This window comes from Mesocricetus auratus, unplaced genomic scaffold, assembly GCF_017639785.1.
Source record: "Mesocricetus auratus isolate SY011 unplaced genomic scaffold, BCM_Maur_2.0 Super-Scaffold_100676, whole genome shotgun sequence".
NCBI lineage: Eukaryota > Metazoa > Chordata > Mammalia > Rodentia > Cricetidae > Mesocricetus > Mesocricetus auratus.
The window spans coordinates 10,465,352-10,493,001 of NW_024429266.1; the positions used below are offsets into that span (position 1 = coordinate 10,465,352).

The following is a 27,650-nucleotide window of genomic DNA, read 5'->3' on the forward strand; positions in this document are numbered from 1 at the left end:
AGCGAGACTCTACTTAATTTTGCAATAAGAAATTTTGAGAAGCTACAGTTGACTAAATCATTTCATTTATATATTGTCCTCTCAACCCAAAGTACACCCCTTCCTGCAAATCCAGATGCACCACCTAAAATATCACCTTCTCTTCCTATATTTGCCAAAGTAAATGAACTGCAGTGGGAGAGGGTGGGTGTTCTTGCTAGAGGACCCCGGATGAGCCCTTAATCTGGCTGATGGCACTCACCACTCTGGCTCTGCCTAGCTGGGCACAGAGGCTAACTAGCTGCTAATTAGAGATAGGCAAGCCTCACAAGAATCTGACTTTGATTCCAATTTGCAAATTGAACTTGCATGTTTGCATGTGGATTTGGATTTAGACGGGATGTGAACTTCCCTTTGCTTATTAACTTGAAGCTCTTGATCTCAAGCCCAGCCAAAAGGCTGCACAAAATGACACGCACTTTTGAAGTCTACTCAGAGGGTCTACATTTATATATCCCAGCTGACCAGAAATCATAGTTTCGTGTTTTGAGTTGCACTCCCTTCCTACAGCCTCATTTGCACCAAAAATTTCTCCAAGTTTTGTGGTCTAGGGATATTGTTGCTGATACTCAGGGATGTGCCTCTGTCTATTTTTTCCTTATTAGAGGATTTATTTGGCAGGTAACACTGGTTGGAAAAATCAAAGAGGTAGTCATGACATTTGGTTTTCATCTGTGTGGTGATTAGCTTTACAAACATTTTCACAGAGACGCTGCGTTATTCTGAGAGCCTTATGAACTGGCACCAATTAATATCTTGTGTGTACTTGATTATTTAATCCTTAGTATTCCTGTTTTACAAACAATATGTAAGATGATAAAGCAGTTGTAGAATTAACCACGTTATGCTGACACCCTGTGTTTAGTCTTAGTCTACTAACATGTAAACAGTGATCAAATAAGAGCTATGAGAATTCTATCATAAGTACTTGGATATTGACCATACTGTTCTAAAATGAACTGTAAGTAATTAAACATGTAATATAGAGAAATAGCAACGGAGAGATGAATTCATGATGCCTTTATTTTCTGTGCAATGAGATTAAAAACTCAGGAAAAGAGTGGCTTGCTTACAAGTGATGAAAATTTCCCATCAATACAAGTCCTTGGTCTCTCACTGTGTGTGCTACTGTCGGCATTGGAATGGCCCCATTTATGGTGTGGGTGGAGGAGGGCAAGGAAGGGAGCCCTCTAACAACTTAGACTCTAAACAAAAATGTTCTACCTTCCTCCAAACACTTGTGTTTCAAAGGTGGAACTTAAGAGTCTAAAGTATTCTAAAAAGCAATCGTTTCTTTTATTTATTGTTTGAAAGTATAACCTCAATTTCCTAAAGAAAGACTCTTAAGAAAGAGGGCAGGATCATACACAGCTGAGCATGTTAAATTCTTTTGGACCAAGTGCTTGTCTTCAACCTGCCTTGGATCTGACCTCATGATCTGCAAACTGTTCAGAATGGGTTCAAGAAATGACTAAGAAGATGACACTTGCCCATTCATTATCCACTCGGAAGAATTTCCAACATACGGATTTTGAAAATAGCAAAGGGACATAAACTAAGCCAACATGCTGAATCCCTGTTTACTCTCACTCTGCAGGAAGAACTTGTGTTGTTGCTGTTGCTGCTGCTCTTGTCATCATCATTGACATCATTGTTTTTCTCCAGGAAATTTTCTCTAACTGTGGGGAGTCTGCTTCCTCTAAAACTATCTGTGTTTTATCCATTGGCCTCTTGGAGTTCCATTTACAAGAAACAGTCACACAGGCACTCTCTAGGCTGCCACTGTTCCCTCGTGTGTGTGTGTGTGTGTGTGTGTGTGTGTGTGTGTGTGTGTGTGTGTGTGTGTGTGTGTGTAGTCTTCATGAGTCCTGTGTGTCTGATCTTCAAGTCACGTTTCAAGGGCCTCAGAGAGAAAACAACTGCCTTTGACAACTAGCTTTATTACTGTCTAAGCAAAGGTTATTTCAAACCTGGCCACTTCCTGCACCAAGTTATCCTTGGTACATCTTTTGTTGATGTTTGTTTTGTTTTGTTTTTGTTTCACTCCTTGGTAGTAAGGAAAGAGAGAAAACAAATATAACAAATAGGAATATATGATATAATATTTGAGACATACATAAATTAAAGACTACTTGTTTAATTCAAATTGAATTAGCTATCATATAGTTTGTCATTAGTCTACAACTCACCCAAGCACCTAAATGATGCAATTCACATGGGAGTGATTAAGAGTGCCCATATTGGGGTGCCAGACTTCCACAATTTCATGGAAATGTCTGTGGAGCAGTATGTGGTCATTATCTAACCAGGAAGAAGACATGGAATACATGTCTTTCTGGATGACACAGTCATCATCATGGCATTTGGTTTCATGTTGAAGGCTTACTGTTGCCTTCAGCCATCCATGCAACACAATAACTCGCACATAGAAGTCAGAGGTTAACATTAAGTATCTTCCCCTTTCGGTCTCCACCTCATTTCTTGGAACAAGGTCTCTCAATGGGCACTGAGCTCACCAATTGACTATACTGGCTAGCCAGTGAGTGCTGGGAACCTGCCTGTCTCTCCCCCACCAGTGACAGCAGAAGAGTAGCTTGTATGTGGGCACTGGTGGCCTGGTGGCCTGAATCAGGTCTGCACGCTTGCACAGTGGGTACTTTACTGCGCCATCTCCTTAGCTCCTAGAACATCTTAAGTGCATGACATTTAGAGATGGCTAGGTTCCTCACAGTGATAACTAATACTTGGCCTTTCCAAACGTAGGTGGGTTTCCTAGCTCAATAGCTGAGTTCTTACGGAGCATAACTGAGGCCTGAGTGGATTCAATCACTGTTCCTCTCCAAAAGTAATATAAATGCAGCATGTGACCCATGCCTTCCCAGGTGTTTTCTCAGAGGGTGAAGGTGAACCGGGTTAAGATAATTTAAGTGATATTTTTGTTTTGTTTTTAATTTCTAAGCTTCCGCCCCACAACCACCCCCACCAAGCTTCTTCTACATCACTCCGTTTTTACTCTCAAGTTCAATCAATGTCCCTACCATCCACAGTTTCACAAGTCAGAAACCTGAGTGCCACCCAGCCTTCACTTCTCCAGTGAAACAGGTCTGCCCGGTATTAGGACCTTGTTTGGATCTTTTCCCATAGGTCTGGGGATAACTTCCAGCCTCCTGCGTCCTTCAGCCTCGCTTCCTCTGAGCCGGCACACTGTTGTATCAGAAAGCTTCCTCTGAGCCGGCACACTGTTGTATCAGAATGCTCCGACTGAAATGCTGTCCTGTGTCACTGCTCTACCTACAGCCTCCTCAGGCGCTGAGAACCTGACCGTCCCAGGCCAGCCGGCCTCATTGATGGCCTCTCCTTTTCAGATCACCTTGGGCTTTCCGGTCCCTGGACAGTTGCCTGCGTCTCCCAGGCTGTGCTGTTTCACACTCCGGCAGCTTTGCTAATTCTCTGTCCTCTGCCAGCAGTGCTCTTAGCAGCTCCGTAACTCAGCCAGCTCCTACCAACGTCCTTCAAAACCCACCGCAGTCATTCTCACTTCCGTCTGCTCCTGACCCAGACCCTAAACTAGGATAGATGCCCGCCCTTGTGACTCTGAACTCTGGACAATCGTTCCTTAAACTAGACTACCAGCCTCTTGAGGGCAACGGTGCTGCTCAGTCACTGAGCATACGAAGGGGAACACATACGTGGTGACGGAGATCAGCAGAAATGAGCCGGAAATGAGCATATGGAATTGTTCCTGGGAACTTTAGAGCTCCCATTCCCATGGGCACAGGCTCCACTTGCCTCTGGTGTGCAAACCACAGTAACAGCAGCAGCCCCTGTGGCCAGTGCTGCAGGTATTGTTTCTGCTCAGACAGGCAAAGGCCCCTCTCCTTCATGATGCTATATCTGTCTCAAGGCTCCCTATGGGGTACAGTCCTGTTTCTTAGAGCCTCCGTTATATTGAAAATTACGGATACACTCCCAATCTTAGCTCCTGGTGCTCCAGAGTTGGGGACGAGATTCCTAAGGATGAAGATGAGGGGTGATGTATATGGCATCTCCTATAGCCTGTGGAGAGTCCCTTCCCACCTTTGGTCAACTTTTGTCACTCAGTGACAGCACCCACTCTGCCCCTCTGCATGGGAACCAGGAAGGTGGAGCTGCACTGCCACCTCTGCATAGGCCGCTGCTCCAGGGCCTTCTCTTAACTTCGCTGTCTCCCTCCCTCCACACAGGCAGCTGTAAACGCCAACTGTTGCTTTGCTCATAGAGATACACTAATGCCTGCACAAACAAGACTACTCTAGACTTTAGTGTCGGGTATCACTCTTCTCCCCAGGGGTTCCCTCCACATCCCAACAGGCCTCTTGCCATCTTTTCCTATTTGAATAAAGCAGCCATGTCTTTTGAGGGGTCCATGAGTACCCTGAACCATACCGTGTAGCAGTATGCACCCATGTTCAGGCTAGATGGTCGCGGGGTTACATAATGACTTTAGATTGCTTGTGTGTGCAAAATCTAGATTTCCCCTTGATAGAAAACACTTGTGTCTGAATATATTATTCAAACAAACTCTTTGGTGAGTTTATAGAACAGAATTTCCAAATTAGCTAAGTAACTAACCCCAGATTCTCAAATATTGCTCATATCAAAAGTTCCATAGGCCAACTCCATATAATATGTAGGCTTTGATTTCCCAACTCATCCTGAGGCATCACATCCTTGGGTGATTGCTCTTTTGTTACAGATTCATTCAGGCCCCCTTTTCCTGGAGATAATACACGTGGAACTGATAAGAAATCATCTGTCTCTATCTTCAAAGCAAATCATAATAAAGTTCATTAGTGACAGTGGTTCATGGTTAGATAAATTCAACACTAATTGAAAACTTTACAGTGTTTAGTTATCTGTGCATGCATAATGAACTACTCCAGTGCCTACCAGCTTAATACAAATATTTGATCATCTCTCACAATTATGTAAGTCACGTATGTATACAGAGTACAGTATGCAGGGTGCATGCATGTAGGGTGCAGCATACAGGATGCATGCATTCAGGGTACATCAGCGCTCTGTTTTTCTACGTGGTAAATATGTATTAAAGAGATCACCCTGGTTTAGAGGATCAGCAGAGGGTTCGCTTATGAGCCTACCACCTCGCGAGGGTAGCTGGCAGACTAAGCTGAGATACACTGGCAATCAGAGTATCCACCCATCGTCCTTCCAGAACGTCAGTCCCAGGAGAGAGGGCTGCTAACATGACATGGCAGGCTTCCTACAAAGCAAGTTGTCCAAAAGACAAACTCTCATTGCTCAAAGGAAGCTTAGTGACATTTGCGCTATTGTCACTTGGTCAAAAAAAGTCTACCCAGGACAAGACAAGATGTAAACCTTGCTTCTCAATGCGAAGAATCGGAAAGACTTTGAGACCATGTATTAGTGCCTTATCAGATACTGGTAGAAAGACAAGGACATTTTTCATCATTTATTTCAAAGATTTATCAGATGACCACTACTGAATGCAGGAGGCCACACTTAGTCACATACAAGAGTGCAAACTAATAGGTCGAGGGCAACTTTCTGTCATGGGTTGGCCAATCTGCAGTATTTGATATAAAATAGTTGCCAACATTTAAAAATTGAGAGATTTATATAAAATATGAATTTTCAAGTTCTCTGGGGGAAAATTAACTTAATAACACTCAGCTTGAGTGGAAGCCACCAGCTTGAGTGGAAGCCTACAGGCTTAAGATGAAAAGCTACACCCCTCACAGACAGGGAAGACAATCTAGACCCAATCTTCTGTCTTCCACACTATTTACAATGTCATTTTTCTGTTCTCTTTGGAATTTGAAATAGCCACTTCTACTCTACAGGTGGAAATATATGTAGAACCTGACCCTGTCACCAGAGGCACAACATCTGGAATAACAGTGAACTGTCTACACTCCACATGTTAGGTCTTAGAGCCACTGACACCCCCTTACACTGTCCTGAGACCGATCTTGTGAATGAAGTGTGTACACCTCAAGAGATGAGACTTTTCGGTGACCTCAGAATGAACTTGTTTAAAAAGAAATCATTTTATTATTTTTTGTGTGTGCTCATACCAGTGAGTATGCAGATGCATGTGCATGCACATGTGTGTACATGCATCTGGATACCAGAGGACAATCTCAGGTGTCTGTCCTCAGATGCCACCCACTTCCTTTGAGATAGGGTCTCCCCTTGGCCTAGAGTTCTCCAACGGAGCTTGGCTAGATTGGCTGGGCAACAAACCCACAGAGGTCCTTCTGGCTCTCTCTTCACAGTGCTGAGATTCCAAGTGAACATCATCACACCCTTGATGTTTATGTGGGTTCTGGGAATTGGTCTCAGGTCCCTGTGTCCGGAAAGCAAGTGTTTTAGTGATGGGGCTGCCCCCAATGCCCATCAGTATTCTTATTTTTAGCTCTATTAAAAAATTACCATCATAGCACTGATTTATAATAATGCTACACATTTTCTCTTTAAAAAAAGGTGAATGTTCCTGGCATATGCAAAAATCTATATTATACATAAAATTAAATAAACATGTATATATACACAAATCTGCATACAAAAGAGCATTATAAACAAACTCCTGATCATCTGTTTCCTCCCTTCTTCAGAAATAGACAAATCTAGAGTTTTGCTCAATGCTTTGCTTTACACATTGGCAACATATGTGCATCTCAAGACAATATATGTAATTTTGCTAGATTTGGAGTTTAAGTAGGTAACAATATTACATATAATACATATGGCTCACTTTTCTCGTTGCCAGCTATATAAGCTGTATTTACAAGACTCCTCCCCAGTGGAAACCCACAGATAGCAGCCATCCAATCCCCCATTCTCAGGTAGCTCTGTTTTATGCTTTGCTAGTGTTCATCTACTCTTCTGTAGATGCACACGGGTGACTACTGTGCATCTACTCTTCTGTAGATGCACACGGGTGACTTCTGTACCTCTGGGTGGAGTGAAAACTGCTACTTTGAGCTTTCTCTTTCATGTGCACACTTTAGATTATATCCCTAAAGGGAGAACAGCTGTGCCTGAAAGTATGCATGATTTCAAGCTGTCCAAGTACTACATGGCAAAACTGCTTTGCAGAAAGGCTCACACCCGTCAGCAATGAGTGAGAGCTCCAGGCCACTACATGTTGGTCAGTATCTGCTCTTTACTGGTAATTTTCCCTGGAGTCTTCTTGTAGGTAATAAGTAATACCTGATTCTAACTTTAATTTATATTTCTCTGATTGCCAATAAGAATAAATATTTTCTTGTAGCTGTTCTACGTTCCACCTCTCCTTAGTGATTGTCCAGCTCTATGTCAAATTGACACGTTCTTTTTCTTACTGACTTATAGGAACTTTTTGTTCTTGATGCAAACCATTTGCCAGTTATATGTACTACAGTATCAGCTATGATTTCAAAGTTTGGTTTGGTTTTACTCTATTAAGAGGATGTTTTACTAGAAACTATGCATTTATACATTGTCACTGTTTTATTGATTTGTCTCTTAAGCCTGAATCTACAAATGTGTCCAACCAACTTCCCCTTAAGTGTTTACAATTTTACATTTTACTAGTAAATCATTACCCCCCTCCTAGAACTATTTCTCTTCACAGTGTGATGGTGATGCCAGCACCTCATTCTTTGCTGTGGCTACTCACTGCTCCCTGTGTTGTGTTCTCGGTCTTCTCTCAAGCTTTCTGTGCATAGGGGATGCAGCTCAGTTCTTCATCTTATTGGCCTGGCTTCTCCCTGTTCTGCTGGTAGGGTGTCTTAACTAGCATGGCTTGAAAAATACTACATAAGAGTTTGTTTTTCCAGCCCATCCTTCTCAAGAGGGATTTTGTTATTCCTGTTTATTTGTTCTTTAAATGTGAATGAATTTCCTTTTACTAAAGAAAAATGATTATTGCTGGAATATAGACATAATTCAGTTTTAGAACAGGAAACTTACTAAAAATCCTTTATTCTAATAATCAGTTTTTATGTTGTATGAATATTTTTTGTAAAAGAGAAAATCATTGCCACTAACTAATGGCAGTTTTGTTCCACGTGTATGCTAGTATGTTTCTTATTTGAAGGATCCTTCTGCTTCTCTGTAAACTAAGATGCTCGCTGACGCTTTGCTGGAAATTCTCAGCCTGGTAGAGATAAAAGGCTATGTTTTCACTGATCCTGCAGTGTATGGGTGAGAACACTGACCTCTTTGGATTAACTCTTGAACTCTTCATGTTGGGTCTTTGTTGAGTCTCTAACCATGATATCTTAGCAATTTAGATAAATTTATCTTGCCTGCGATTAGATACCTCCAGAGGGCATAAAATCTCACAGACAAGCTTGCAGCTGGGCTTGCAGACAGCTGGACTGAGAGTGGGCTAAGGCCTCGCCAAGCCCTCCTCCTGTTAGTTGTCAGGGTTTATCTGAGACCACACACTGGCTGTGGAATCTAGGAAGTTAATATAGTCACCATCTCAATGAACTAGAACCAAATCACCTTTCTCTGTCAGCCTTCAGGTTCTGTTGCTGCTAGAAATACATTAACTTTTTTAATCCCTGTCTTCTATCAACCATCCACACAAAAGGAAGCAGGTGTGTAGCAGAAGCTTGGTCCTGAGGTAGCAGAATCTAGAAGCTGGATGGCATGAAATTCAAGTGAGTGAATTACCATATGACTCAGGAGGTGGGGATGCCCGTTACCAAGCCTGATGGCTGGAGTTTAACCCCTGGGTCCCATATTGTAGAAGGAAGCACCAACTTCCACAAGTTATCCTCTGACCCCCATGCATGCACCATGACACACACGCACCAACACGCACATGCACAATGGGGAAGTGTAATTTAAAAATTAGAAATTCAAATGAGCAATTTGACAGTGTCAGCTGACTAGAGAAATTTCATATCTTTCTGATGCTTTTTTTAATTTGCTTTATTGAAAATCTGAAATTCCAAGCCTATTACCGAAAATCTGCGGTGTACCCACATACTGTCAGTAAGTTGGGGACAAAGGTCAAGTCTCTGACCATGCTTGCAGCTCTTCTGACACACAAAGTAGATGCTCAGTGACCGGGAATGCCTAACTATGCATACCTATTTCCTCTTACACAAATTCTTCATCTATTTAAACTTATCTGTTGTCAGAGCTGTAATTTAAAAAAAGAAGAGAGAGAGAGGAGAGAGAGAGGCCACGTGACAGGGTTCAAGCAGAGGTGTTTTGTTTTGTTTTGATTTGGGAATGGGATCATAAAAAAGGAGAAATGGGGGAGACCAGCCTCTGGGGACAGGAGCAGCAGGAGAATTGGGTAGAGAGAGAGAGAGAGAGAGAGAGAGAGAGAGAGAGAGAGAGAGAGAGAGAGAGAGAGAGAGAGAGAGAGAGAGAGAGAGAGAGAGAGAGAGAGAGAGAGAGAGAGAGAGAGAGAGAGAGAGAGAGAGAGAGAGAGAGAGAGAGAGAGAGGGAGGTGGGCAGGGCCCTTTTAAAAGGGAACATAGTGAATGTGCACAGGTGGTGCTCTTAGTGGCTGCAGCTGAGGGCGCGTCCTGTCAGAACCTCAAGGGCAGGGCATTGCAGACACCTGAATACTAACAATCAGTACCCAGGAAATGGAACTGGGGTTACTGTACCCCTCTATCTGTTTCTCTACCCAGAGTGCATTGTCCCATTTCTCTTCTTTTCACAAGTAAGCAAGAAGCTGAAGCCGAGTGTGGCCTGAGGCGGCACAGAAGGTACATATTGAAGCACACTCTGTAAGGGTAAGGCCATCCTCTGATTCCATAGCTCCTCCCAAACCCTTACATAAATCTGCCACCACTCCAAAGAAAGGATGCCCCATACAGGTGGTGCTCATGTCCTCGGAGGTTAGGAGGCATCGTATCAGAGCCAAAGGACATGACCTAGAACCAGAGAGTCTTAGGGACACTCAGATTAAGAGATTTATACCACAGGTTACACAGCCCAGATACACATTTCATGAATAAAATCACCCCATGGGGTCTTTCCCACTCATGTAAAAGTTCTACAGCAGCTTGTATCCCACAATGGTGGAACCAAATAGAGTTGAGAACCTACGTTTTGCAAAGCCTTATTAAATACTTGTTGTGGTGGCTTACAGGAAATGTTAGGTGGCCTTCCTTGTGTGGTGACTGGGTGAATTTTTCCCGGATGAGCTCAAGTCGCTTTCATTCCCACTTCAATCAATGATCTAAATGAAGCTTTAATGCCCCCTTTGACTGCAGGAGCAAAAGACGAACCCTTCTGCAGTGGTCCAAACAGGCCTGTCGCTATGGGTGGGCCCTCCTATGCACGTCTTCCAGCTGTCCTCCAGCTCTGATTTGGTCGTCTGTACCCTGCCTGGATTGTATTTAAAATGTGTGTCGTTGACAGAGGTTTCCCAAATTACACCACAGATTTCCATTAAGCACAGCTTAGCTCTGGGGGGGGGGATAAATTCCACCTGCCAGGGACTTTTACAGTGGCATTTGAGCTTATATTAACTCTGCTGCAGTTGCTGTTTGAATTGGGCATGGCAGGATGACAAGTTTCTGCCATGACAATTATTAATGGGATATTACGTTTGCAACACCAGAGCATTGTTAACGTGAGCACAGCATTCTTAGTGCATGTGATCCTTATAACTGTGGATACATCCTGTCTTTTTTTGGGGGGGGGTTTCGAGACAGGGTTTCTCTGTGGCTTTGGAGGCTGTCCTGGAACTAGCTCTTATATAGACCAGGCTGGTCTCAAACTCACAGAGATCCGCCTGCCTCTGCCTCCCAGGCTGGTCTCAAACTCACAGAGATCCGCCTGCCTCTGCCTCCCGAGTGCTGGGATTAAAGGCGTGCGCCACCACCGCCCGGCTAATACATCCTGTCTTAATCTTTGCTTTGAGTAAATAAGACCTGGTTGTTGGAAATATTAATTGATGGAGAATCCTTATTGATTAAAGCAGAGGCACAGAACTAACTGGAAAAATACTCTACACTCCCCAACACTCCCTGGTACACATACACATGCTCTACACACACACAGTTCACATACACATGGTCTACACACATGCAGCTCACATACAAATGCTCTATACGCATGCAGCCCATATACACATACATGGTCTAACCACTCCACCCCCCCCCCCCCGTCTCCTCAGGTCCTCCACTCCAGTCTCCTCAGGTCCTCCACCCCCGTCTCCTCAGATCCTCCACCCCCGTCTCCTCAGGTCCTCCACCCCCGTCTCCTCAGGTCCTCCACCCCCGTCTCCTCAGGTCCTCCACCCCCGTCTCCTCAGGTCCTCCACCCCCGTCTCCTCAGATCCTCCACCCCCGTCTCCTCAGGTCCTCCACCCCCGTCTCCTCAGGTCCTCCACCCCCGTCTCCTCAGATCCTCCACCCCCGTCTCCTCAGGTCCTCCACCCCCGTCTCCTCAGGTCCTCCACCCCCGTCTCCTCAGGTCCTCCACCCCCGTCTCCTCAGGTCCTCCACCCTAGTCTCCTCAGGTCCTCCACCCCAGTCTCCTCAGGTCCTCTCCATCCCAGTCTCCTCAGGTCCTCTCCATCCCAGTCTCCTCAGGTCCTCTCCATCCCAGTCTCCTCAGGTCCTCCACCCCAGTCTCCTCAGGTCCTCCACCCCAGTCTCCTCAGGTCCTCTCCATCCCAGTCTCCTCAGGTCCTCTCCATCCCAGTCTCCTCAGGTCCTCCACCCCAGTCTCCTCAGGTCCTCCACCCCAGTCTCCTCAGGTCCTCCACTCCACCCCAGCTGCCTCCTTCCCCTTCGTTTCAGAGCCACTTCTCAGCACAGTGTGCGAAAAGACACAGACTTGGAAGTCAGCCACACTTGGGATCAACCTAGAAACACGTTTTCTTCCTTGGCAGTTTCTGACACACAGGGCTCCCTAAGATGCCAGACACTCAAGCTGTCACACCGCCTGTTTTCTTTTGCCTTCACTCTGCCTCATGCGCCATGCGTGTGTCTCCCAATCGCCCTTCCTGGTTCAGACCAGGAAAGTAAACTCAGAGTTCTAAGAGTCATATCTGACACAGCTCTTAGAAACTCAAGGGAAAAAAGCAAGAGGCCTGATTCTAAAATGGACGGGGAGGGAGGGCAGCTCCAAGAGTGTGTAAGGGAAGTTTACGTACATATCAAGGGGAACCAACACGAAGAGGCTGCATGATGGACAACACCAACTGCAGGATGCCGTGGGTAAAGCAGACACGATGTAAGTGGTCAGAGTTCAGGGGAAGGGGGAGGTGGGAAGGAAGAGCAGAGGGGACGCCCCAGACACTGGTGCATCTGCATGACTCTGCTGTGGCAGTCAGCTTACATCACTGCTTATCTACCCAAACCAATCACACTGACAACACCTAGAGTGAACTCCATGTGACAATACTGCAGTCACTGAGTGTAGCAAATGTACCGTTCTGATAGGAGTTTTCATAATTGAGGATTAATGCATGTGCGGTCAGAGAAAAATGTGAAAACCCGATGTTTCTGTGAACCTAAGTAAGTCCCCATGCCTGCGCTCAGGCCCAAATCTAAGTTCTAACCATGACTTTAAACTGGCATCTTCAGTAAGTATAGACTAGATCTGGTATGGTAAGTACTTAGGGGAAAGGGGGTATGGGGTGCCATTGGAGGAGTCAGAAGACTCCTACTGAGAGCAAGATGGAGGAGCGGAGACCCACAGAGAGAAAGGAAGCAGGCTGTATAGAAGAGCAGTGAGCAAGAAATCCCTAGGCCTGAGGAATCAGGAGGAAGTAGGGGCAAGGGAAGGAGAGCCAGAGGAAGCGAGACTGCTGGAGCCAGGACCTGCAGGGAGGCATTAGCTTGCTGGCCATGGGGAAGACTTCAGCTTTTATTCCAAGTGAGGTGAACATTTTAAGCAAAGTGGTGCAACCTACATTTGGAAGTGACCACTAACCCTGGTGCGTTGAGTTTGGGCCACAGAGGGATAAAAGCAGACATGGTGAGACCAACTAGAAAGTTTTCTGAAATCCCATGCAAGAAATGAGACTACCACTAGAGAGGTAGGAAGTCTAGAGTGGTTGAAGGTGGTTTAGTTCTTGGACGTACTTTGCAAGCAAATTCTATAGGACTTACAGATATATTGGAAATGAAGTATTAGAGGAAGGAAGGAATGCAAGATGACTCTGAGGTTTTGACATTAGCTGTTTAGCAGATGGATTTGTGCTTATTGAGATGGAAATGTGGTGGGAGATGAGAAATTTTACTTTGGGTCTATGTCAAGTTAGAGGTACCTATTAAGTAGTCAGATAAACAGTCAAAAACACCATTTGGCATATGGATCAGGAGTTTGAGGGTAAAGTCTGGGCTGATTTCTGGACAGACACTTCACTATTTGAAAGTTAAGACGTGAGAAGGAACCAGCTAAGGAAGAAAGAAGATATGTTTGCTCTATGATAGAAACACACACACACACACACACACACACACACACAGACAGAGAGAGAGAGGGGGGAGAGAGAGAGAGAGAGAGAGAGAGAGAGAGAGAGAGAGAGAGAGATCCCGTGGGTCAAGGAACATCTTTTAAGAGGACATGTTTAATCAGTTGTGCCAAATATTGATGACAAGCTGGAGAGAAAACTGACACTGCACTCAGGAAAATGGAAGTTGTCACACCAATGCTAATTCCTCATCCAGACAGTCTGAATGAACTTCCTCTCCTTCTCACAACAAGGCATCATTGCTACAGGAGTCTTATGACAGTTTATAATTATGTGTTGTGGTCTACGGCCATACCACCCTGAATGCGCCCAATCTGGTCTAATTATGTGTTGTGTACTTATGTGTCTTCTGCTGGGCTCACAGTCCATTGAACATAAACATCTACAGGACAGGGCTAAAGCTCTGCCCCCATTCAGAGCCAAAGGCTGTGGCAGCTAGGGTGGTACATACACACACCCCACACACATACATGCACACACTTATGGGCACACACATATCACACATTCAGTGAACACAAACACACATCACAAATATACATAAAATACACACATACAAATATACATTTATATAAATATACATCACACACACTGCACAAACTACTCAAATGTATACTCCTCAATTACCCATAGCACATGCCAGACAAACTACAATCAGATACACACCTTAAACACACATACTGTGCATTACACATGCACACATACATGTACTTACATATAAATGCAAACATACCACACAAATATACACTAAGTATTTCTTAGAAGACTGAGAAGGAACCACCAGTGGGACATCTTTGTTCGATCACACCCATTTAGCCCTTCATAAAGATCCCAGAGGCTTGCTTTGACCTCATCATTAACCAGCTCCTTCAACATGGGAAAAACTCACTTTTCTCCTTTGGATTCTCATTTCTGTAGCTGCATGAATTAATGACTTTTGCCAAGTCTATCAGCCTACAATTCTTTCACAGGTATAAATCTGGCCTCCTAAAATCCAAGCTATGGACTAATTTACCCATCTCTTCCCACACTGTACTCCTGACTGCTTGGATGCTATGAAGAGATGTGACCACAAGTTCAGTCTAATGTTTACAGGGCGCATACATAAGAAAGCGGCCTGGTCAGTCATTCGTGTGGCAGTGTGAGCACGCTGGCCTGCTCACTTCTTGATTGTGGTTTTAGGGAAGACTTGTTAAGGGGGAACAAAAGTGGATGTACTCCATGTTGTCACTGGGCAAAGGGGCACAAAAACAAAGACTATAGGGAAAACAATCGAAGCCACTGAAAACTCTCTTGGGTAGACCTTAAGAATCCACAGCAAAGCCCTGAAAGAGCTTGCCTTGGGTCTTTAACTCCAAAACCACACTGAATGTCAATTAATGTTGAGAAAGCAGTTTCTCCAGCCTGCAATTTGACATGGGTATAAAAGTGATGGAGTTAGACTTGACCATTTGCAAACACCCTGCCACTGTTAAAACCAAGGCTTCTCTGACCGGGAAGGAAAGGACAGGAGGTTGTTTCAACCTACTGATAGTAACTGTGTATTTACAATACTCACATGACAACCTCAGCCCCAGGAAGCATTTGTGTACACAGAAAAATAAGAATTGCTTGTTTGCTCAAGTTAGAAAAGAAAGTAACTGGCTCTTGCCTATCCTTGAAGAAGACACAATAAGTATGGTCAGATGTCCAAGATCCCAGAACTCATTGCTGGAATTGCTTTGGGGTAACGTTGCTCAGAGAACCAGGGTTCCTTTACTCTAGCAGATATTATCCTTCCTGTAACAATCCTGCCAGTGAACACATTCAGTGTTCTCCATACACTTGTGCCCGTACAGGACTAGTTTATCTCAGATCTTATTTACAAGCAAAGCAAGATTTTTGTGAACCAAGAGACAGCAGAGTCAGCGATTTTACCCCAGACCCAGACTTGCAGGTTAAATTTAAACAAACGGGCAAACGAAAGCAAATCAAAACATCCCTGGGCACAAGAGACTGACATCAAGTAGATCAGCAGAAGAAGGTCAGTGACATCAGCCTCATTAGCACTGCCCTGGGGACAAGAGACATCGAGTTATTGGATGGCAAGGATGCGATAAGAAACTTGATAATGACCGTCACTGCTGAGGTCAGGTCCGTCTCAAGCAAGGAAAGCAGGAACCTGGCAATGCGCACGCGCATGGAGGGGTTTGTGTGCTGTGAGGGCACATGTGTGTTGAAGAAACTGTGGGTGGAACAGTTAATATGGGGCTTTTCAATCCAGGAAGTCTATGTCCCTTCCAAAGCCTGGACTTATTAAAATCTTGGCGTTTCTCACCTCTGTTACAAGGCATGTATCATAATCTCCGCACGCTACTGTGCCGTGCTTGGGTCTGAGGTTGCAGGCGTGCCAGAGTCCTCTCACTTGCCAGCCCAGGGATCATTACTATCGGCTTCCCTTGGGGCAGTCTAAGCTTAAGAAGCCTGATTCTGAGAGGAGCCATCATGCTGGAAGGCTGTGACCTGGCCAGCTGTGTGGTGGTCCAACACTCAAAGCCCTGAGACTCCCACCTCAGTGTATCCAGAGCCCCTGTGAAAGCAGCTGACACCCCCTGGGGGGGCTGTTTCAACAGCTATAAAACCGTCTAATAGCTCATTCAGAGTTCCTGTCCGCCAGACCACCACCACGTCAATGGAAACTGACTTGGGTCCAAACAGGATGAACCAAACTTCTATTAAAGCAAGAACGTTACCCCAGGGCTGAAGGGCTTTAAGTGGACTGTGGGTAATGTTTTATTGCCTCAGCGCTAGGGTGAACTCAGCCCCCTCCACTTAGCTTCACCTTTCACAATGTTATTTTTAGAGTTCTCATTACACCCAGCTTAAACTAAAAATACGATTCCCAGGAATAGCAAAACCTAGTTTTAATTGTGCAAAGAGAAACCAGTGCTCATGAATTCTGATTACATCCGATGGTTCATGTGTCTGACATCACCTCGAGGGGCATGCTCTCCGGCTGTTGGAGTCGATCCGTTTGTTTTGTTTTTGCCACTTTCCAGCACTGGGGCTGTCTCTGCTGCTGATGCTTGGATTTCCTATGCCGTGAAACAGAAACCCTGCTTGGGAGGAGTTCACCTCCGAGGAATGCCCTCCAGCCATTCCAGTTCATCTAACAGTGGACAACCCTGCACTGCCTGCCATCCCTCCCACCGGGAGGTCAAGGTCCCGTGGGAGGTGAGCTTTGGAGTCTGACAAATGGTATTATACTGATAATGAATTAACTAACCTATACTGTAGAGTCCTAGCAAAGTATCAGCTTTTTATCTGGTTAATTTTTATACTAGTCAAAATAGTGGGGACCTCCCGTAAGCAGTAAGGAGAGATGAGAGACACGCGTACCACAGCATGGGCCTGAAGAAGCCTACACAGGGGTTTGCACAGCTGTGCTACAGGTCAGCATGAAGTGCCACACCGAACATGAAACCTCGCCTAGACTGTGAGATCACTTACAAAGGTCTGCTGTATCCCAGGAAAAGACATTCTCATGAATGCAGCCTGGCCCTAGAAGGATACTTAGGGCAGTCACTGTCTCTGTCAGGTGTACTTGGGAGATAAAGACACTCTCTAGGAAGAGACTGTCTGGGCCGGAGCACCTAAGTCTGCCTTTTACCACCAAAATGATCTTGGACATCTTAAGATTTCATACCTCACTTATGTAGCTTAAAGATGCATATATCATCTATATCTCAGAATTTAGCCTTGGGGACTAAACGAGAAAGGGTGACATATATATGCCGTTAGTACAATCTTCTACCCAAGTGCTCAAGAAAGATCTGTTGTTAATAGAAACCGCATTCCTGGTGGAGACAGCTGCTTAAACAGAACAATTAGGGAACACAGGTGCTCTCGACTGGAGTCATGGTGCATATCTGGGGAGAAGGGGCAAAGTATCCTAGATAATCTTTGAAGTTACCTGTTTTTCATCAGTGTAGACTCCGCATCTCCACATGGTCTTTGGTTTCTCTAAGGACAGGGACTTCCACTGAAACCGTTTACTGAGTTCCTCAGCCTTGTCTTCTCTGGGCAATCTTTTCCTATTCCAGTTTTCAGACAACTATGAACATTCTGATTGTCAGTTAACTTCAGAATGCCATGTGACCACCCACTCCAGCAGACCACAGAGAAAAAGAATGTGTTTGAGAGATTTTTGCCTGATGAGGCATCTGGAGGCCTTGAGCTCATGTTTTTCATCTTGCAAATCCCACTGTCTGAGAAGGAAGCTTGGTCAGAATGGATTAGACAGCAATGCTGAATGTGGATTGAATAAATGTGGGGTACCAGAGGGGTGAACAATATTGAGCCACACTGAACCTCTTAGAAGAAAAAAGGGTGGTACCCTTGAACAAACTGGTACAGGAGACAGCTTCCTGAACATAACACCAGTAACACAGACAGTGAGATCAACAATTAATAAATGGGACCTCCTGAAACTGAGAAGCTTCTGTAAGGCAAAGGACACAGTCAGCAAGACAAAAAGGCAGCCCACAGAATGGGAAAATATATTCACTAGCCCCACATCTGACAGAGGGCTGATCTCCAAAATTTACAAAGAACTCAAGAAGCAGGTCTCCAAAACACCAAAGGAACCAATTAAAAAGTGGGCTGCAGAACTAAATAGAGAATTTTCAATAGAGGAGTCTAAAATGGCTGAGAGGCACTTGAGAAAGTGCTCAACATCCTTAGCCATCCCGGAAATGCAAATCAAAACAACTCTGAGATACCATCTCACTCCTGTCAGAATGGCTAAAATCAAAAACACCGACAATTTATGCTGGAAAGGATGTGGTGAAAGGGGAACACTCCTCCATTGCTGGTGGGAGTGCCAACTTGTTCAGCCACTTTGGAAATCAGTTATGGAGATTCCTCAGGAATCTCCTACCACAGAAATCAGCCTACCACAAGATCAAGCAACTCCACTCTTAGGCATATATCCAAAAGATACCCATTCATACAACAAGGATATCTGTTCCACTATCTTCATAGCAGCATTATTTGTAATAGCCAGAACTTGGAAGCAACCTAGATGCCCCTCAACCGAAGAGTGGATAGAGAAAATGTGGTACATTTACACAATGGAGTACTATTCAGCAGAAAAAAACAATGGAATCCTGAGATTTGCATGCAAATGGATGGCACTATAAGAAACCATCCTAAGCGAGGTAACCCAGTCACAAAAAGAGAAACATGGCATGTACTCTCTCATATATGGATTTTAGACATAGATCTAGGGGGTGCCAGCCTACAATCCCATGGCCAGAGAGTCTGGGAAACAGAACCGTCATTCAGTGGCTGATGGAAGAAGAGGCATACTCCCAAGGTAAAGTACTGAGCTGAACTCAAGAAATCCAGTGACAGAAGGGAGGATTGATGACCAAAGGGATTAAGACTAGGCTGGTTTAACACCCAGAAACAGCTGACCTGACAACAGTTAGCTCTTGATGCCTGCGATTCCAGCATGGGACTGATCAAGACCCCCTGAATGTGGGTGTCAGTGAGGAACCTAGGTAATCTATTGAGCCTTGGGTAGTAGATCAGTATTTATCCTGGGCATACAAATGGACTTTGGGTACCCATCCAACAATGTGAGATGCACTCTCACCCTGAACTCTTGGGGGAGGGTCTAGGCCCTGCCTTGGATGAAATGACAGACTATGGACACCCCCATGGATGGCCTCACCCTCCCTGGGGAAATGAGGGAAAATTGGGGGGGGGGTTGGGAGGAAGGACATGGGAGGAGGGGAGGAAAACGGAGAGGGACCTGGAACTGACTTGTGAAGCAACCTTGTTTCTAATTTAAATTGAAATTTAAAAATAAAAATAAATAAATAAGTAAATAAATAAACAAATAAAAAAGAAGGGGGTACGAGGACACAGGTGAGCAAAAGGGCCAGCACGTTTTCAAAATAAGACACTTGTGAGCTCTTCGTATGAGCAGTGGACACTGCAGCAGTCTCGTTGTTTCTCCGCCTCCTGCTTCTCTTTGAATACCAGAAAACCTTCACTCGACTGCTTTTTTCTAAAGAGATTTTAACATACATAGATAGGCAAGGAAATAAAATTTCTTTTTTCAAAGCAAAAGCAGCCACTGCACATACCATTGTGAGTAAACAGCGGAGACAGGGGAACTGAGGAGAAAGTGGGGGTGCATAGTGCCAGCCTCTCCAGGGCCCGTGTCCCATCAGCCTGTGCTAACTCCAGATTCCCTGCACATGGCTTTAAGATCACAGACTGGGCCTTCCTCCTCAGCCTTGCCTTAGACTTCCAGCCCCTGCAGCCCCTCTTTCCCTCATTATGCCACACTTCTTACTTTGGGACTCATCTGGGCAGTTGGCAGCCCATGGCTCACGCACAGCTCTAGGGTGTCTGAGAAGGGAACAAGTGGACCAGGGTGACGGGCAGATAGCTGAGGCCAGGTATGCCCAACTCCACAGGAGCCTGGAAAAGGGGGGCCACCTAGGAGCAGCCTGGCTGGACAGCCAGTGCTCACTAATCCTCCCACGGGGAAGCCAAAATGGTCAGTTTTCATCTTCCTATGACCCGCGTGTTGTCCTTCACCCTGCTGCCTTTATTTTCAAACTTGCCAATGGACTGTGAAAAGGTCACACCCGTGAGCAAAGCCCCGGGCGGCTCCAGAAACAGGCTGTGAGGAGGAAGGTGCAGGATCACGGTGTGGTGAGGGAAGGACAGACACTCAGATCTGGGAAACAGAATGAAGAAACTGGGCTCACCATAGTCTTTAATCAGAGCCCAAACGAGACGTTTTTAAGTCGCTGCGGTCCTACCTGGTAAGAATGGAACGTTGGCTGCAAATGCAGGATGGACTACACAGTTGCTGAACTATATTTATCAAATTTCTTAATAGAAGAGGGCTCAGAGGCCTTTGAGAAAACAGCTTTCTTTGACAGTGACAGAAGCTAGCAACAAGCTGTTTAGTGTTTTCGCTCAGTTGCCAAGCGGGTGAGTTGGTTAAAATAGGAACCACATCAGCTCTGTTTGTAGGAACGCACAAGGCTGCTGTCTGCAGAGGTCCTGTGTCCCTGAACTTATTTCCAAGACAGAATCAGAGTTTCTAAAAGGAGACGGGCAGGAGCATCACTGAAGAGACATGTGTTCAGAGGGCCTGGCATCCCTCCAAATCATCACGCTGTCCTGATATACTGGGAGAGCCGGGATCAGCCTGTCTCGAGGACATGGTGACATCAATTTCTTCTAACACAGTGGTTCTCAACCTCCCTAAAGCTGTGATCCTTTAATACAGTTCCTCATGTTGTGGTGACCCCCAACCATACAATTACTGTATTACTACTTCATAACTGTCATTTTTGCCACTGTTATGGATCATAATGCAAATATTTCTGGATTTAGAGGTTTGCCAAAGGGGTGGGGACCAACACAGGCTGAGAGCCACTGTTACCACACCAGCTAATTCCACATAAGCACAAATTTCAAGAAAGCTGAAATCACAGTAGCAGACAATGGTGATCTGGGGTTCGTGTGACAAAGCTGCCTCGTTTGAAGCAGGGGAGATTACACCACAGAGATCACTAGACTGGGCTTCGGAGGTAATTGCAGAGGTCTCCCACTAGTTCATCATGCTCCCCAACGAACTACCTGGCTCCTCAAGATAGGACCTGGCTGCAGAGTTTCACACCTGACCACAAAACCAGGGGAGACAATGCGGAAGAAGACCACAGGCTCCCAGGGGCTCCAAGTGCAACATCTGGGGTCCTGCTGCTGACAGCATCCTCTCAAAGCTGAGAAGAGTTAACCAGCTTTCTTTCCAGTGTATAAAGAATTCAAAGACTCTGATGAGCCACACAAGAAAATTAAAGAGAGAAAATATCAAGACAACCCAGGGACTAATGAATAATGCAATAAGCAAAAGAAAAATGCTCTTTCTGGAACTTGTTCTAAAACATTGAGTATTTCAGTGTAGTGGGATATTAATAGAGCATTTTCACTGTCTTATCAGGACTCAATAATCATCAGGTATAAATATACAAAAAAGTCATCTAATAACAACTTCACCTTCTTGTGGCCTCTGTCTAAAGGAGATCATACTAAGAATACACAGCTCTCAACGTGGGTGAGCTGGATGTCCAAACCCTCCCTTTAAGAGAAGCCTCAAAAGTGTGACAGCCACAGATCCTGACCTAGTTACTTTTCTGTGCTGTGATAAGACATCCTAACCCCAGCAGCTGGAGGAAAGTGGGTTATCACTCACAGTTTAAGGTGTGGTCCATCACAGTGGGGAAGGCTGGGCATCCAGACTACTGGGAGGTGGTCACACTGCACCTGCTGTCAGAGAGAAGGGAGCGGTAAAAGCTTGTACACAGATAGCATCCTTCTTTTTATGCACTCAAGGACTGAGACCAGGACATGGTGCTACCCCTCTGTAGGCTGGGTCTCCCCGCCTCAATCAACCTAGTCCAAGTCAGCCCTCACAGGCATGCCCACAGGTTAACCTAATTGAAGCCACCCCTCATATGTGTACCTGGAGGCTTGTCTCCAAGTCAGCCCTCACAGGCATGCCCACAGGTTAACCTAATTGAAACCATCCCTCATATGTGTAACTGGAGGCTTGTCTCCTACGTGATCCCCAATCCTGACACATTGGTTACCAACACTAACCAACCTAACATCCTTCATACTCTAGGGACTAGCATGAACGAGAGCCTTCCTCCCAGCCAGCCCTCCTACACTAGGAGAAACAGCCCATTACAGGACAGGTAACAACACTAGATGATTAGGCCTCCTGGGATTTGTCAAGGCAAGGCACTCAGTATTTCCAAAGACCCTCTGAGGGGTCAGCAGAGCCTCCTGGGCATTGATGAGGACATGTCACCACTTGCATGGAGAGCCCTGCAAACAAGACTGTTGGCAAGTACAACACCATCAGTGGGCAGAGGCCCTGCAATGGAATCAGAAGGTATTCCAACCTCCCTAAAGGTTGCCAGTCTGAAAGGTTAGGATCTATTGAACCAGAGCCTGAAGCCTGAATCTTGCAAAGTAGCTTTCTAAAGGAGTGCTTCCAGAGGAAAGTGAGACAGGGAAATTTCCCTAGCGCCAGGTTTCCCGTTAAGCCCACAATGACTCCCCCTATCATGGTAACTCTTTCCTTGCCCTCCTCTGTTCTACCCCCAGCTCAGCCTTCCTTATCCCTCATGTTCTCCTCCCCCTCCTCTTTCTCCTGCATCCCCTCCCCACAAACTCCCAATTTTCTCAGGAGATCTGTCCCTTTCCTCTTCTCGGGGGTCCATGTATGTCTCTTAGGGTCCTCCTTGTTTCCTAGCTTCTCTGGGGTTGAGGACTGTAGCCTGGTTATCCTTTGCTCTATGTCTAATATCCACTTATGAGTGAGTACATACCATGTTTGTCTATCTGTATCTGAGTTACCTCACTGTCAGGATGGTTTCTTCTAGTTCCATCCATTTGCCTGTGAATTTCAAGATTTTGGGTTTTTTACTTTTATGGATAAGTAGTATTCCATTGTGTAAATGCATCACATTTTCTTTATCCATTCTTCAGTTGAGGGGCATCTAGGTTGCTTCCGGATTCTGGCTATTACAAATAATGTTGCTATGAACATAGTTGAACAGATGTCCATGTGGTATGAATGGTATGAACGTGCATTCTTTGGGTGTATGCCTAAGAATGGAATCTCAGCCTGCTTTCTTATACCACCCAAGACCACCAGCACTGGCACCACCCACAATGGGCTGGGCCCTCCACCATCAATCATTAATTAAGAAAATGCCATACAGCTAGATGGAGGACTTTTGTCAATTGAGGTTCTTTCTTCTCAAGTAACTCCAGCTTTTGTCAAGTTGACATAAAATTAGACAACACAATTGACCACTTACAGACTTGACACACAGCATGTAACTGTTAAACCATGATTTTTCCTTTCTTGTTCATGCCCAAGATCACACATTAATATCAATATCACAATATAAAACATTTTGCAAACATAAACAGTCCCATAGTCTTTACCAATTCAAACACTATTGTTTTTTGGTTTTATGAGACAGGGTTTCTCTGTTTAACTTTGGGGCCTGTCCTGGATCTGACTCTGTAGACCATGCTTGCATTGAACTCACAGAGATCCACCTGCCTCTGTCTTCCAAGTTCTGGGATTAAAGGTATGCAGCACCACATCCCATCAAACACAAAATCAGTCTCCTTTAAAAAAATCCAATGTCTCTTTTAAAACCTATTATCTTTTTAAACATTTAATCTCTCAACTTTGGGCTCCTGTAAAATCAAAAACAAGTTAAATACTTTCTTACCTCAAGAGAGAAGAACCAGGGCACAGTTACAACTAACTGTGTAACCAAACCAAAACCAAACTCCCCAAAGTGTAAAACCTCAATATACAATTATCTGGGGCTCACTCACCACCTTCTGGGCTCCTCCAAGGGTTTGGGTCACTTGTCTGCCTCCACCCTCTGCAGCACACACAGCTGCTTTAGGCTCCAGCTGGTTCCACTCCACTGCTGCCGCTGTTCTTGGTGATCTTCCCATGGTACTGGCATCTCCAAAGGGCTGGGGTCTCTGCTGCAACTGGGCTGCACTTTTACCAGTAGCCTCTCTTGGCCTCTTCATGGAACCAGATCTCAACTTCTCTGCATGACCCCTTCAATCCTGAGTCTTCAACTGTTCCCGAGGCCTCTCCTGGTTTCTCATCGTTCCAGGGACTCAGCTACTCAGCCAGGCCCTTCATGACCTCGAAATCAATACCACCAGGGTGACTCTTACATTACAAAATTTGTAATGTAAGAGATATATCCTTGGCTGCCTCTGGAACACAGCTTCTGTGTGCTGACCCTGAGGAAGCACTTCCCAGAACATTTCACCTCAGTGATGCTGGTCTCCTCTTAATCATTGCTAATTTTTTAGCTCCAGCTGACCAGAACGGATTGTCCCAGTAACAAAAGGTTTGACTTCAATGGTTCTGGTCCCTCATTAATCACTAGTGACTCTTCAGCTCCTGCTGACCACACACCGCAGAGTCTTCACACAAAAGTCCTGGTAGAGTCTTTGCTTCCCCCCTGAAACTTCACAAATTAAGCCTCCATCATCTACACTGTTCTCATTCTTCCCTTCCAAACTCCTACAGAACGAGTCAATGAGCTCTCAATACTCAATGGCTTTTCTAGCCCAAGGTTTAAGGTCCTTCCACAACCCTCCAAAAAACATGGACAGGTCTGTCACAGCAACACCTCACTATCCTGGTACCAACTTGTCTTAGTTAGGGTTACTATCGCTATAATGAAACACCATGACCAAAACAAGGTGGGGAGCAGAGGGTTTATCTGGCTTACACATCCACATCATAGCCCATCACTGAAGGAAGTCAGAGTACGAACTTGGAGACAGGAGTTGATGAGTTCATAGAGGGGTTGCTCTTCGTGGCTTGCTCAGCCTGCTTTCTTATAGAACTCAGGTGATGCTCAGGGATGGCCCCACCCACAATTGCTGGGCCCTCCCCTATCAATCACCAATTAGGGCAATGCCTGGCAGGCTTGCCGACAGCCAGATCTCATGGAGGAATTTTCTCAACTGAGGTTCCCTCCTCTCAGATAACTCTAGCTTTTGTCAAGCTGACATAAAATTAGCCAGCACAACCTACCCAGGGATGAGAAGAGAGTCTTAGCTTTGGAGGAAATGCAAAGCTTTCATTAAGTAGTGCCAAACATTTTGATGTTTTAATGGAATCTTATGCAAGTATAGAAAAAGACACTTAATAGAACTTGTAAACAGAGGCGGAGCTTTTCTGTACCAACTGCCTGGTCCCAAACAAACACACAAATGCTTACATTAATTACAAAAGCTCAGTCAATGGTTCAGGCTTATTACTAACTAGTACTTACACTTAAATAAACCCATTTCTGTTAATCTATGTATTGCCACATGGCTCACAGCTTTACCTACTCTCTAGCAGTGGCTGGCTCAGGTCTCTCCTGACTCTGCCCTTCTTCCTCTCTCTATCTCCAGTTTGGCTTTCCTGCCTAGCCTTATTCTGCCTTGCTATAGGCCAATTCAGCTTTATTATCAACCAATGAGAATAAGACATATTTACAGTGTACAGAAGGATCATCCCACAGAAAGAACTCAGTAACTCTTTTGAAAATGGCACATGTAAAAGAATGCCCTTGATTAAGACACAGAAAGTCCCTAGTAACATAGAGCCCTCCTCATACCTGCTTCCAGACCCTTCCATCCCCAACTATACCACAAACAACAGTATTGTGCAGTTTGCCTGTTTCTGTTTTGTATATAAATGGAATGTTATATTATGCATACTTCTATATCTAACTTCTATATGTTAAATGAGAGTCATTCATGTGTCTGTACATCCATGTACACTTTTGTTCATAGGATTCTCTTGGGTCACCTCGCATCAATTCATTTTGCCATTCCACTGTTGATAGGAATGTGGTTAGTTTGCTATTTAAACTCATGGCCTTTAAACACGTCAATACATGGCATCTGGTGGACCTCTGAGCACAGGTCTGTCTGTTAAGTACTATACACCCTGCAGTGAAGTTGTTGGGATTGTAGAAAAAAGTGAGTGTGTGTGTGTTATGTGTGTGTAACACTGCCTAAAAGTTCCTAAAAGCATTTGTAGCATTCACAATTCCACCAGCAATAATGAAGGTTTTAATTATTCTAGACCTTTGCTCTCATTTCACATTTCTTTTGTTTTTACTTATTTATTTTTACTCAGTTGGATATGTTAATTACTGACTGAGATTCTATGGTGTACAGCATCTTTGGGGCTTGTAGTAGTCCAAGAGTGTCCACTACAACTTGAGAGTCTTTCTGGGTGTCGCATAAGGTCTAAGGGAGATCTCCATACAGACAAGTGAAGGAAGACTTCCGTTTCTTCCAGTTGTTTCATGATGTCTTCTTGGATCTTCTCATGCCAGCTTGCTGGTAACATTAGGGCCTTATTAGGAGGAGAAAACACTGTTTTATAAATTATGAGTAAATATGTGGAGTGGGGGAGAGGGTATGCACATACGTGGTGCCCATGGAGGTTGGAAGAGTTGGATCCCATGGAGCTTGAGTTATGGAGAGTTGAAAGCCAGCCAGCATGGGTGCTGGGAACCTAACTCAGTTTCTCTACAAGAGCAATGTTCTCTCCTAGCCACTAAACCATCTTTTCAGCACTATTTGTTTTAATTTTATTTTTGTTAGCATAGTTGTTACAGAAACACAGGTAAGAATTCCTTATGAAACACAGTTTTTTTATAATTTTACTCTAAGCCTGCCTGTCCTGGTAAATATAGGATTTCAATCTATCTGGAACCCTAATTAATCTTGACACTTCTCTAAGCGATCTCGAAAGTCTGACTTCAGATTGGATTACATAAGGGGCCAAGGAGATTAGTCTGTATAATAAAAACAAACAAGAGTGTTGTGTCCTTATTTGTGGTGGTGAAAGAAGTCAGAGGAGAGAAAGTGGGTCCAGTTATAGGCTCCTTGGCATCCTTGTTCATCTTCACCTCTGCAAAGGAGCACCACATACCACATACATATTTCACCATACACATACACCACAAACACACACACATACATATACAACACATGCATACATACACAAACTACACATACATGCCACACACAACAAACGCACATACCACACACACACACACACAAAACCACTCAGTCCCTAAACACTCCTCTAAAGTCCCGGTCCAAGGAGGACTGTTGGCACACACCTACAACACCAGCACTCAGAAAGTTGACTAAGGCAGCAATGTCTGAAACCCAAGACCAGGTGGGGCTGCAAAGCAAGGCCTTTTCTCTAAACACCAAATTTAAAAAAGATCCTAGTTAGTCCCATGTCCGAGGGGCTCCAATTCCTGCCTCCCCATGCCTCCATTTTTAAGTGGGGCCTGCCTGCAATTGCTGGATAATGTAGGCCCCGTGTGGGACTCAAAAGGCAAGCCTAGCCCTTTGGTTGATTTGCGATGTTTTCATCCAGGCAGTTGTTTGCCTGAGAAAGTGGTGAGTGTCAGAAAGCCCGGTCCCTGCAGAAGTCTTTGGGGAATTTTTTCAGCAAACATGTCATTTTCTAATTGGGGTTATTTGCTGT

At 44.8% G+C, this 27,650-nt stretch overlaps 1 long non-coding RNA gene across 2 annotated transcripts in view; it reads left to right on the top strand.

Annotated features, from left to right (window-relative positions):
- LOC121136862 overlaps nucleotides 1-16,790 on the top strand; it is a 42,553-nt gene extending 25,763 nt beyond the window's left edge. For both annotated transcript variants that reach the window (XR_005874033.1, XR_005874032.1), the window contains one exon: nucleotides 16,546-16,790. This is a non-coding gene — a long non-coding RNA (uncharacterized LOC121136862). The remainder of the gene's footprint in view (nucleotides 1-16,545) is intronic.
- The last annotated feature ends 10,860 nt before the right edge of the window (nucleotides 16,791-27,650 follow it).